Raw genomic sequence first — 13,849 nt, forward strand, 5'->3', positions numbered from 1 at the left:
ATACTTATATCCAGATTTTGAAAGTAAAGTCTACTCGAGTTCAGAAACATATATATCTAAATTTTGAAAGTAAAGTCTACTCGAGTTTAGTAGAGTTCAGAAATATATATATCCAGATTTTGAAAGTAAAGTCTACTCGAGTTCAGAAATCAATATATCCATATTTAGAGAGTAAACTCTACTTGGTTCAGAAATCAATAGATTTTACGAACGACTGTTAAGTCTGAACCTACAAATATGACTTTTTCAAGTTCTGATTCATCATTTCCACTCATCAAATGTACTTCACTTTAAGTAAAACAATTATCTACATTTTCAACATGCATAAGACTAGCAAGACGAATTCCATAATCACCTCAAGGATAATATTTCCAGGTTCAAATTTAACAATTGCACTTGCCGATTATACCATTCTTTAAGGAAACAAATCGGCAAAAGTACACCACAAGTGCCATAAATTGTGTACGGCGATCACTTTGGTGCCGTAACTTTTTTTCGGATCACTTTGGTGCCAAGTCGGAGGAAAAGAGATCACTTTAGTGCCAATTTGGCCGGAAATCCGACGTGGCATTTTTTATTAATTTTTACGGCGACGTGGCTCGCCGGAGGGTGGTCGGCGTGTACGATCAGCATTTTTATTTTAAATAATTTTTTCCAGCGTGTACAGTCAGCATTTTTAATTTTAAATATTTTTTTTCCTTTTTTTTTCTTCTTTCCTTTTTCTTTTCTTTTCTTTTTTTTCTTTTCTCCCCTCGCCGGCCGGTTGCCGGTGGCCGGCCAGCCACCGGCGAAGCCCGGGAAGGGCTGGACGAAGGCGGCCTTGCCCATGGCCGGCGAGGGCGGCCTCGCCGGATACGGGCGAGGCGACCCTCGCCGGCGACAGGCGAGGCCGGCCCGAGCGAGGTCGCCCTCACGAGTCGGGCGTGGGCGACCCTCGCCAGACCCGGCGAGGGCGACCCTCGCCCGCCCAGGCGAGGGCTTCCCTCGCCCGACGCCGGCGAGGGTCGCCCTCGCCCGACGCCGGCGAGGTCGCCCTCGCCGGTGTCGGGTGACCCTCGCCGGCGTCGGGCAAGGGAAGCCCTCGCCGGTGTCGGGTGACCCTCGCCGGCGTCGGGCAAGGGAAGCCCTCGCACAGGCGGGCGAGGGTCGCCCTCGCCAGATCCGGCGAGGGCAGCCCTCGCCTGGGCCGGTGAGGGGCGGCCTCGCGAGGGCCGGCCTCGTCTGTCGCCGGCGAGGGTCGCCTCACCTAGATCTGGCGAGGCCGCCCCTCGCCGGCCATGGGCAAGGCCGCCCTCGCCCAGCCCTTCCCGGGCTTTCGCCGGTGGCCGGCCGGCCATCGGCAATCGGCCGGCGAGGGGAGAAAAGAAAAAAAAGAAAAGAAAAGAAAAAGGAAAGAAGAAAAAAAAAGAAAAAAAAATATTTAAAATTAAAAATGCTGACTGTATCGCTGGAAAAAATTATTTAAAATAAAAAATGCTGACTGTACACGCTGACTCAGCCTCCGGAGAGCCACGTTAGTGTCAAAAATTAATAAAAAATGCCACGTCGGATTTCCGGCCAAATTGGCACTAAAGTGATCTCTTTTCCTCCGACTTGACACCAAAGTGATCCGAAAAAAAGTTATGCCACCAAAGTGATTGCCGTACACAAGTTATGGCACTTATGGTGTACTTTTGCCGAAACAAATCACACACATTTTTAACAAGCATGAGACCAACAAAACAAATCCACGGATCACCATATTCACAAGATTATAACACATCAAAATAGCATATCACAACCGTACAAGTTAAAAGTGTCATGTATATTGATCTAACTTAACTCTAAAGTCTTCACTTACCTTGGGTTTTCTCTTGAAAGATGAAGTTGTTTTTTTCATACTTAGAATTTCAAAAGTAGCGAAGCATTTTCCTTTGAAGTCTTTTTGGTAAAAAGGGTTATGCTGCTGTAAGGATTATGCTTCCTCTCCTTATAATTAATGTTCTAACTCTTAAGTGAAAGAAAACAATTGAAAACTTGCATGTAGAAGGAAGGTTACGTGTGATAAGCTCACAAAACTTGCATGTACAACTAGAACATTAGAGTGGATTAGCTAATAGTAGATGAAATGATGCCTAGTCTATATGTGTAAGTGTCTTCACCTTAAGAAGACAACTAATCCATTCATGCAAGATTAGAAGAGAACATATGGCCATGTCTCACGTAGCGGATGGTCAAATGGGAGAAGAATTTGATGACTAATCCTTGTAGTGATGACACTTAGTCTCTAGGTGTCAAGTTAGCAAAGGGTCTCACTTTGGGAGAGACACATGGCTTGCATGTAATCTTAGAAGGCCATGTGAGCATTAGGTGTCAAGATTAAAAGAGTCTTGACATGCAAAGATAAGACAAGTGGCTCTCATGCTATCTAAGTAGAACAAGTGGGATATGAGATTAATTAAAAAATATCACTTGGGGGAGATCTTATTCTCCTTTGGTCATGTTAGTGAGTAAGTCTTCACCAATATATACTAAAGTTAATATAGATAAAATATACCCTATAACATCATTAGTGATTAAATTCCATGTCTCAAATTAAGGGCACATGAGTTGAGATGCTCAATAGGAAAACAAATAGAGAATTTAACACATGAACAAGAAATCCAATGTCCATTCTACATACTAATAAGTCCAAAATTATTTGTAACAAAACCGGACATTAGGAAAATCTCAATTTAGTAAACTTAAAACTCGAAAATCATTAAACAAATAATTCGAAGAACATCCAACACCTTCAATAACTAAGATAATTGTAATTTATCAAAATTCTATATCGGCAAAGCATTCGTTATTATCTACCAATTTAATTCCCACATATCGAACTCGGAATGATTATGTTCGCGGAAAATCATCCTCCATGTTTCACAAGATTTATGAACCATCTAAGATTTCTACATGTCCATCCGAATTCTAAGCTAAATAATACTTAGTTTTACAGTCTAAGTATTATTATTGGACATCGAAAATTCCCAATGCCACAAAATATTATTACGAAAATTCCGGATGTCACAGTTTGGGAGTAGAAGTAACGAACCTAACGCATGTGTATGAGTGCTATATATCATATGCTTGCGTCTAAACTAAAATATTGTGGAATAATGAAGTGATTTGATTAGTGTGGCATATCCAAATGGGAAAGGTATAAAATTTATTCAAATTTTATGTATACTTACTGGTTGTTATGCATTGACGTTGTTTGTGCCAGGTGAAGTATTAAGATGATTTTCCTAACTTAAAACTAGACATTTCGTTTACTAGGTATCGGTTCATTCCTTTATTTTTTCAGTTTGTAGGATGGTTTCCCTGGATATGATAATGAAGGGGACGTGATTATGTTTGAGGCCATCAACCCCCGAATTTAATGATGGTTCGCTTTTGGATTAATGCGGGAGTAGTGGCGCCAGTTGACCCGACCTTTTTCCCAAGACTTGTGTATTTTATGTCTTGTTTGGTTGATGTGTAAAAGTTGTAAAACTAGTATTTAATACAAATAAGGATAATATCCATATTTAATTCGTGCAATTTTCTTATATGAGATTTTCTTGAGGAAACTTTTATTGAGCTTTAGCATGCTATTACTAAATATAGAAAGGATACATGTCGCGAGTGGCATTCTGGGGCGTTAGAGTAAGAGTTGTGTGACATTCTGAAATTCGACCCATTTTCGGGATTTATGAAATGATTATATTTTCGATGCTCTTTAGTTAAATCTCACTCGGAATTGATCACTCTCGAGAAGACTAACCATTAGAGAATGGCTAACTAAAAATCAAGTACGTGGACCTAAAAACTTGGCCATGGATCGATACTTCGACCATAAGGATTGGCGAGGAGATGTTTTAGGCCATTATAGACCGATCCAAGGATGGCTATGAGACGATTCGCAAATGATATACAATTGGATCGCGGGTGATTCCGCTTGACCATTGTACGAGTTTCGAACGATCCTAAACCTAATCTGAACGATTGTGTAAATTGGAACTAGTGATTGACCCTCGCAATTACATGACAACCGAGGTCACCATGACTTGAGTAAACTTAGATGTGGCCTGATATCAAATTGGCCGCGAGTCGATACGCGTAACTCCTAAAAGCCGCCCGTTAGTTTGAGATACACTAAAGTTGCATTTAATCGAATTTGACCATTACTTGGAATCCGGACTTGGGAATCGAATTTCTCGAAAGCCACGAATAATTCATTGGACGACGTCACATTTGGCATGGCCAACCTTAGGGCCACTTGGATTTGTCGGAAAAGTGAAATTTGGATCAGGAGTGGAAAATGACCATTTTGCCCCTGGGATTATTTGAATTCGTTTGAAAGGTTGAAGGGCAATTTGGACTTTTGGACTTTCCCTCCTTTGGCCGAAATTCATGGACAAGTATGCCCCTCCCCATATTGCTTATTTATTTTGATTGCCATTTGTAATTTTGGGGAAATACATGTGAGAAAAATTAGGAACCCTTAGATCTTGGCTTGGGGGAGAGGTAGATTTTGAGCCCTTGGATGTGTGGGTGGGGTGGGTGATGGGGTTTTTAGTGGGGGTTAGTAGAAAATCTGATCAAGTCTTCTCTCTCTCATTCATTCTCTCTTGCTCACTCTCTCTCCTCCCTCATTCTCCATTTTCGGCCAAGCTTTACTCCCCCCTTCACTTGGCCCGACCAGCAGCTGTTCCAGCCACCGCCAGCCACCGTGACGCCGCCGTGAAGCCGCCGGAACAGTCACCGGTCCTGTTGCACACCACCACCACTCTCTTTTTCTCTCTCTTTCCTTGCCGTTTTTCGGCCTCACCAACCACCACCGAAGCCAACACCACCCCTCACCGTGACCACCAACTTGTGCTTGCCTCAGCCGTGAACCACCGTGATCGGAGCCGTCGCCGTCCTCCCCGTCCGGCCATCGGAACAGCGGCTGCTTGCTGGGCTGATCTTGCTAATCTCAAGCTTAGGCTCCTAGTAAGTGGTTTCCTAACCCTTGACTAGGCTAAGGGGTTACTAATGAACATGTTAGGGGCTGATTTATGGCTGTGGATAATTGGTTTAGTAGTTAGATGAGCTTGAATTGCTGAATGATTCATGTTGGTGGATTCTCGGATTCATTGCTGCTATGCATTTGTGTTTTGCTATTTTTGTGGAGATCAATGTGGACCGAATTTCAGGAAGTGTTCTCATGGAAGTTGACTCTAACATCTTGAAGTATGTCATATATTAAATCTAGAATTTTTTGAGACCTTTTTGGGGTATTCGGAAGTCCATTTTCGGACCGTCACCACTCTGCCGGATTTACTGTTCACCTGATCGGCGTGTCTTTCTGAATTTTTATAAAATTTTCCAGACCTCTTTTCAACAAACTTCCTTCATAAAAGTTGTCAAGGACATTTGTGTCTATAACATATAAAAATTTCATGGTTTTCCAAGGAGATTTGGGTACTGATTGAAATGGATTTTGAAAGCCGAACGGTCTGCCCTAGTGGGCTAATTTTCGATCTGATTTTGGGTGACAAAAAAAGCTGTTTGCAGCCGGAATTGGATTTCATTTCCTTCATAAAAAAAGTGTTTATCAAGATGTTTCCAATTACATATCCAAAATTCAGAATTTTTGGAGTTGAATAACTATTTATTTCAAAAGAATTTCGATTACTATGCAATTGCCAATTTTAAGCCCGATTCTGTGCAAATTTGGTTTCTCTCTCTCGGGAACCTTTCGATGTGGTTGTTGCACGTGAGGGAGTGACTAATTGTGAATGTGTATTTATGGCTTTAATTGGTAGAACCGTGGCTGATTTAGTGGGCGTGTAAACTGATTTGCATCGCTGGTGATTGAGCACATTCGAGTGATGTTCGAGTGCGTGAATGACATGGAATTGAATGGGTCATGTGGCGTGTATGATCACCTAAGTGCCCTGATGCGTCTTTACACGGGGAAAAGATAATAAATTATGTGATGGAGTGTACGTGTGATCACTTGAGCCCTGATGCGTCTTTTCGCGGGGATTGAACCCGTCCTGAGGCATGTTATGCGGGACGATGCCCGGTTAAGCTGGAAGACCGCCAGCCTGATGCGTTTTACGCGGGTTGTGCCACGGGCCTGATGCGTATTACGTAGGTCGTGAATAATCTGAACGGAAGAGCGGGTGTGTGTTGTGCATTGGTGTATGCAGTGTATCGAGATTGAGATGTCATCATGTTCGGATTATTGCTGGCACACGTGCATGTGTAAGTCATATTCGGGATTGTACGTGTCCGTGAGTTATTGCTGCATTATTGCGATTTGACTAACATGCAAGGCTTGTGCATATTCCGAGATGAGGTAGGGATGTCTGTGTTTGTCACGGCATGTTGATTGTTTGAATCTCGTGCTTAGACTTGTCCGGGAGTACGCGTTGGCCTATGCGGGGCTTAGGTTGTTTGCTTATTGAGACTTGTTCTCATAGTTGATTATAAACCTTTCAAACCCCTGAGCCTCATGACGTTATGGAAGACCCCGAGACGCTGCCAGAGTACCATGGGGATTGAAGATAGGTTTAATGCTCCCGCCTGTTGTGTACTCCTTTTGGTAGTGAAGTTAGGCTAACCCAACCACCCGATCCTTTTTTATGAACATGGTTTGATGTTAGTGGCCTAGTGTAAGGTTGTGTAAATAAATGTTGTAAGTATGCCAAGTGTATGAACATGTTTGTTGTTATGTGATCAAGCGAGTTCCCTACTATCCCGTGTAATTGAATTGTTGTATGAGGTGTTTGATTTCGTTTCTGCTTGTGCATGATCGTTAGTGTTTCTCTGAGTCGACGACGAGTCCTGAGACGTCGCACTGTTTTCGACCTAAGCAGGATGTTGCGCGCATGCCGGTTTCGGGGCGTGACAAGTTAAAAAAGAGGAAAGTTGAGCACACAACTATAGAGAATACGAGGAAGAACGTAAGAGCAACAGATTTTAAGAAGAGGAGTTCATGGATGCTATGGCACAAGTAGATTCAACCGAAATGTTATATCCTCACATTGGCGTCGTAATGACGGCGCCGATCAAACTCAGGAATAGTGGGGGTCATTGCACCCGCAGATAGGACAGTTGTGGTTAGCACTGCGCACGGGTTGAAGTTTATGTAGTCCAAAATTGATTACCATTAATTCCAATGGCATCCCTGACATGGATTGCGGGTATGCCAATCCTTTAGTGCAAGTGAAGGTTTGAAGCTTCTCGATCTCGCCCAGAATTCCTTTGCCGGTTGTGATTCTGTTCGTGAATGATCGTAAGGTTCCATTCTCCGGTTCGAGAGTCCAACGCGGCCTAGGTACCATTGACAAACTAGGCAAGAAATGATTTCGACTTTGGTGAGAATATTCGAACCTTTCGGTGCATACGAACTGTTTGATGAAATGCTCATGAGAACCAATGCAAGTTGGTTTTTGTTTTCTCATTTGTCTGAAAGTATATTGGCTTGGATTAAGTCATGTTACTTATTTTCCAAGTCATTTCAATGATTGAATTCATTTTCTAAATCATCGTTTTCTTTGTCTTTGTTCTACGCCCCGTGGTTCCTAATGGCGGTTGTGGGTGAGATGACTATGCTGGATCCAAGGCCTAAATGATGATTATTACATGCATTGGCATAGGCCGAGGAACATTATGAATGGCACAAAAACGGCCTTAGCCAAGATGGTGCAATTTACTTAGAGGCTCCACAAAAATGGTGGCTTTTAAAATAGAGGACAGGACATGGTGCCTTCTATGACGTGTGTGAATGTACCAGACCGCCTCTGGTATGTTTCCTCCTATGCCAATGATAACAACACATCACTTATAGGTCTATACACTTTCACTTCTGGCATACAATAGCTGTTAATAGAAAGCTTTCTGGCTTAGTCCGTGATGTTTCAAATAGCGGGGGTTATTCTTTGAGCCAAAGTGATTAGGATGAAAAATGTTGAATAAATTTAAACATCTTGTTTTCAAAGAAATGAGTACTCCATTTGATTCCAATATTAAAGTAAATTACAATACTCGTAGAGTAGTAGCACAGCTTTAATCTGCGAGTGCTATAGGGTCTTTAATATATGCAATGCATTGTAGTAGACCTGATATTGCTTTTCCATGTGTAAGTTGAGTAGATATATTAGTAATCCAAGTATATAACATTGGAAAGCTGTTATCATAATTTTTGGTTATCTTAAGTGAACTAAAAATTTGGGATTGTTCTATAATAATTATCCGATTGTATTAGAAGGATACACCGATGCTAGTTGGATTATAAGTGCAAGTGATAAACATTGTTGACACCTAAATTTTGGCGACCCAGTTAGTCATTATTTGCATGAAAAATTAGGGATTGATCTCGGCCATTAAAAATATTAGTTAAATTGCAAATAGATATTAGGAGCCTTTGCATCAGTAATTAGGCCCATATAATTGCATTTGCACTGGATCGGCGGTGGATGGAATCGAGTGAATGGTTTTGAGGTTAAAGGGACTAAGCCCGCAGTGGCTGAAATCACGTGCGTCAAATCAGGAAAATCTGATGAAAATTCGAGACAATAAAGATATTATATTATCAAGATTTAACTATCACATGGCAGATAAAAAATCGGAGATAATCTTTGGGGTATATGTGCGTACATGGTTATATCAATTCTGTGGATTTTGGATTTTGGGAAAATTCGGTCAATATTGAAGGCGAGGAAGAAAGAGATTCGGCCATGAGGGGAGTATTTGGGCGTGTATACATGCACGGTCCAATAGGGAAAGAAGAAAAAGGCGAAAGAAGGAAATTGTGATATTCTTGAAGGTCCCACGATCTCTAGAATATTTGCAGATACAAGAAAAGAGAGTATAAATAGCGGGGCTCTTTCACAAGACAATTGGGGGGGGGGGGGGGGGGGAGGGGGACATCACAGAGGGCAAAACGCAAGAAAGAGAGAGAGGGGGAAATTTTGGCTAGGGCTTCCCTATGGTTGAGATCCCCAGAGCCAGCCTTGGCCGAGCCACTCTCTGTCGCACTTGCTGCCGTGCCAACGCGGCAGTCGTTCCCTCCAGCCGCACCTTTCACAGACGACCACATTGATTCCTTGCCGAAGTTGCTGCCGATTCGTGACGGTCCGTGAACCACTGTTGTGTCCCTTAGCCGACTCTCCTTGCTGACCAACGCCTCCGCAACCTCAATCAACTCTGCTGCTTCCTGACGAGTCCGTTGCCAAAATCTCGACGCCAATCAAGTGCACTGACGAAGCACCAAACCTTGCCGCCTCAACTCGAACAAATTCAGTGCCGCGAGTCCTGAAGTCTGGTCTCTATTGCACCAAACCTTTAGAAGACTAGTCTTGACATCTTCAAAATCGATAGTTTCTCTACTAATAATCATGGTCTCTCTAAAATTCTTATACGGGGGAGCTAGTGAAACTAGCAATAAAAGAGCTTGATTCTCATCTTCAATCTTAACATTAATACTTCTTAATTCAGAGATAATAGCACTGAAATTAGAAATAATAGATTTAAGATAAGCACCTTTAGCCATACGAAGAGTGAAAAGTCGTCGCTTGAGCGGTGAGGGACTTTGTTAAACAAATACTCTCTAATTTCGTCCATAAACCTAAAGCTGTTTTCTGATCTGGCACCCCCTACGGAATTTCATTCATGAGACATAACCGAATAGCAGAGAGAGCTTTTTCATCCAATTCTTCCCAAGTTTCATCCAATGTGCCAATTGGTATCTTCCCTTTCCCAAACAGAGTTTTCCTCAAACCCTGCTGCGTAAGAATAGCCAACATATGAACTTGCCATAGATTGAACTCCTATCAAACTTCACAATATCAAATTTCGTTGTTAAACTTGAAGTCATAACCATAAGATACAAAAGAAAAAACCCAAGGCTCTATACCAGATTGTTATAACCGATGCAGAAATAATAGCGAAATTAAAATCGAGATGAATAAACAGCACCAAAATTTACATGGAAAACCCTTGAGGGAAAAACCAAGAGGAGAGGAAAAGCAAAATCCACTATAGAATATTGAGGATTACAAAAGGTGGTTAAAAAATTAAAGATTCTTTTTGTCTCAACTTCTTAATGGAATAACTTGAGAAAAACAATATTTACATTGCCCCCAAGCCCTAAAGTTGCCTGAACCCATAAAGAATTCAAGACAAACTCAACACTAATGATGGTAACTGACCTAATACTAGTAAATCACTAATTATAAGGTTTAATGGGTAAAAACAAGTTATTGAAAGCGATTGTTTGATACTAATATTAGCCTGAACATAAGAAGTATATTACAAGGTGTTATTAGTAACATAAACATATACTATATACTTCACTTATATGAACTTAGAAGTGATGCCGCTTATGAAACAGGTACAAGTATAATACCATAGTAGCGCTGACTAAATTAGAACTTTTCGTTGAAATAAGAGGTTGGTATATGTGCGGTGTATCCGTTTTTATTATTAAAGTGGCAAGTTTAAAGCATAGCTACTCGAAATTTTTATAGAATTTTGAGGTACTTGCACTAAATAAGGTTTAACTCGAAAGAGACCTTTATGAATGTATATTAGTCTCATGGAAATTTTGGTTGTATATTTGTAATGTTTTATTAATTTTGTTTTACAAACAAAGTGAGGGATTGTTAGTAGTTTGTTTATCCCACTTCAAAAGGATGTGAGTGCGCACATGGACGAGATTTGGCATTAACCAACGATCATTATTTTTTATTTATTACGTTTCAAATATATTATTACAAAATAACTATTTTGTTTTCTTAAAATAATAGCTACTTGAAATTTTTATAGAATTTTGAGATACTTGCACTAAATAAAGGTTTAACTCAAAAGAGACCTTTATATATGTATATTAGTCTCATGGAAATTTTGGTTGTATATTTGTAATGTTTTATTAATTTTGTTTTACAAACAAAGTGGGGGATTGTTAGTAGTTTGTTTATCCCACTTCAAAAGGATGTGAGTGCGCACATGGACGAGATTTGGCATTAACCAATGATCATTATTTTTTATTTATTACGTTTCAAATATATTATTACAAAATAACTATTTTGTTTTCTTAAAATAGTGTGATTGGTCGCAATAGAGTAGTTGTCATTTTTTAATAATTTAATTTTGAATTATTATTTATGCCTAACAATCATTAGGCACTCTTACAACCTTTGAAATGTTGTATCTATTCGGACATAACTTTTAATCTTTGGAAGGTTGTATCTGTTTGGACATGACTTCTTCATCTTTGAAAGATTGTATCTATTCAAATATATTTCAACATGTTCATTATCAAGAACTACCATTTTTGTTTCTTTAAAAAACATATAGTCATAGTTTCCAATTGTTTTATTTTGAGAGATCTTGGAGAAATACCGGAATTGCTATATGGTATTCTCATTCGAGATTTTGTTATATCAGAAAAGATTTTTGCCAGTAATCATTAGCATTGTAGTAGAGCAAATAATTCCTTAAAAAGAGTGTTATCATGTCTCAAAGTCTAACTTCATTGTTCTTCCTAATTCACGCGGGGGAAGAATATTAGAAATGCCAAAACTTGTGTACGGTGCTCACTTTAGTGCCAAAAGTTTCCGCCGAATCACTTAAGTACCAAACTTTTTGAAAAATGATCACCTAAGTGTCAAACTTTTTGAAAAACGATTACTTAAATGCCAACTCCAGTCAATTTGGCTAGAAATCCGACGTGGCATTTTTTTTATTAATTTCTGAAACTGATGTGGGTTGCCGAAGATTTAGTCAGCATGTACACTTCAAAACGACATAGTTTAGCATGTACACTTCGATTTTTTAAATATTTTTTCTGATGGTTTCCTTCTTTTCTTTTTTTCTTTTCTTTCTTCTTCTTCTACCTTTGGCCGGTGATCGGACACCGGCCACTGGCCATGGTTGTAACGACCTGGGTCTCACTCGCAAGATATTGTCCGCTTTGGACACTAAGTCCTCACGGTTTTGTTCCTCCGAGGGCAGCCCATACTACCCCCAGAAAAGGCTTCTTGCAAGTTAAGGCTTCCCAAGCCCTTATAAACTAGCCCAGGACTCCCCCCCTAAGCGATGTGGGACAAGAGACATGCCCCCCCTTGCCATCCTAGAAGCCTGCCAGGAGCCGCTCCTTGTCCAGGCCCTCTGGCCCCGGCGACCACTCCCCGCCCTCGTCGGACCGGGTCATTACAATGGTCGACCGCTTAGCCTCGCTTAGATAAGGCCGCCGTCACCCGACACAAACGAGGCCCGGCCAACCCTCCTCCCGGGCAATGCCTGGCAAGGCCGCCTTGGCCTTGACTAGGGCCGGCCTTGCCAAATCTGGCAAGGGGAGCTCTCGTTGGGGCTCACCTGCCCTCGCCTAGACGAGGGTCTTGCCAGAACTGGGCTGGGTGAGGCCGGTCCTCACCCAGGCCATGACGGCCTCGTCGGATCTGGGCAAGGCCACACTTGAAAGCCACAAGCAAGGGCTGGAAGCCAACCTTCGCCTGGGAAAGGGCAAGCCTCGATGAGGGGAGCCCTCGTCGGGGCTCGCCCACCCTTGCCCAGGCAAGGGTCGGCTGGGCCTCGCCTGTGGCAGGTGACAGCGGCCTCGTTCGGATGAGGCCAAGCGGCCGGCCATGGCCGGTGGCCGGTATCCGGTCACCGGCCAAAGGTAGAAGAAGAAAAAAGAAAAAAATTAGAAAAAATATTTAAAAAATCGAAATATACATATGGAAATGCCACATAGGCTGATTTTTTTTTTTAAAACCAACTCATATTAAAATTTTAATTATAAAAGCCACATATTAATTTGGCTGGAATTTTTTGCCGTTGGTACTTAAGTATCGTTTTTTCTCCAATTTGGCACTTAAGTGATCTTGTGAAAACTTTTGGCACTAAAGTAAGTGCCGTACATAAGTTTTGGCACTTCTAGTGTTCTTCTTTCTAATTCACACTAATATTTTCCCAACAACCACTTTAAGATGAGCCACTACATGAAGATTTACTCGTGCAACAAGAAGAGCTTCTCAGTGTTGGCCGATTTGAAGTGCCGCTTGAGGCACTATGGGGAGTCTAGGTGGAGGTGTTCCTGCGGGACTAGGTTCTCTACGAAGGATAAGTTGTTTGGACACATGGCTCTATTCGAGGGTCACATGCCTGCAGTCGCCTCCAATCTCCTTCTCCATCTCCTTGGTCACCAAGTTGTACATGCTGAAATGTAGATGCAGCGCCATGGAGTCGACAAACCTCTTCACCACAATCTTCCAATACATGGTCATCCACATCTTCATATTGAACGCCTCCTGAACCCTCTGCTTGTGTTCCCTCAAATTGCCTAGGTAGACCTCCCTGATTCCCTTAATTTTGATCACCTGCTTGTGTTCCCTCATATTGCCCAGGTAGACCTCTATGATTCCTTCAATGTCGATCACGTTACTACGGTAGTCGAACACCTCCATGAACCTGCCCTTCTGGGTCATCAACTTGTTCCGTTGCAACAGGTACTCAGAGTTGCAAGTGTAGTCAGTGAGCTTCTCCATTTCAAGAAATTTCATCAACTTATTCATTGTCTTCCCCTTCTTCTTATTGCTCAAATTGGACGCTGCTCTTCTTGTCAACGACTACAGTTGAGGATAATTCTCTAAGTGTCGCATCAAGGCCCGAATCACTACTCCCTCGATGTAGTCCCAAACACGAACCGCGAAACTCGGCTGCTTGCTCACTATTCCCTTCACCTTCCATTGCAAAAGGGTGAGAAAAGCGGTGCTAGGGAGGAAGTCCAGGAGCCCAATCACTCTGGCCTCTTCCAAGACCTCCATTTTCTCTAACAAGAAGTTAGTCCTCG

The sequence above is a fragment of the Syzygium oleosum genome, unplaced genomic scaffold (assembly GCF_021117445.2).
Source record: "Syzygium oleosum isolate NSW1041296 unplaced genomic scaffold, Sole_v2.1 Sole_v2.44, whole genome shotgun sequence".
NCBI lineage: Eukaryota > Viridiplantae > Streptophyta > Magnoliopsida > Myrtales > Myrtaceae > Syzygium > Syzygium oleosum.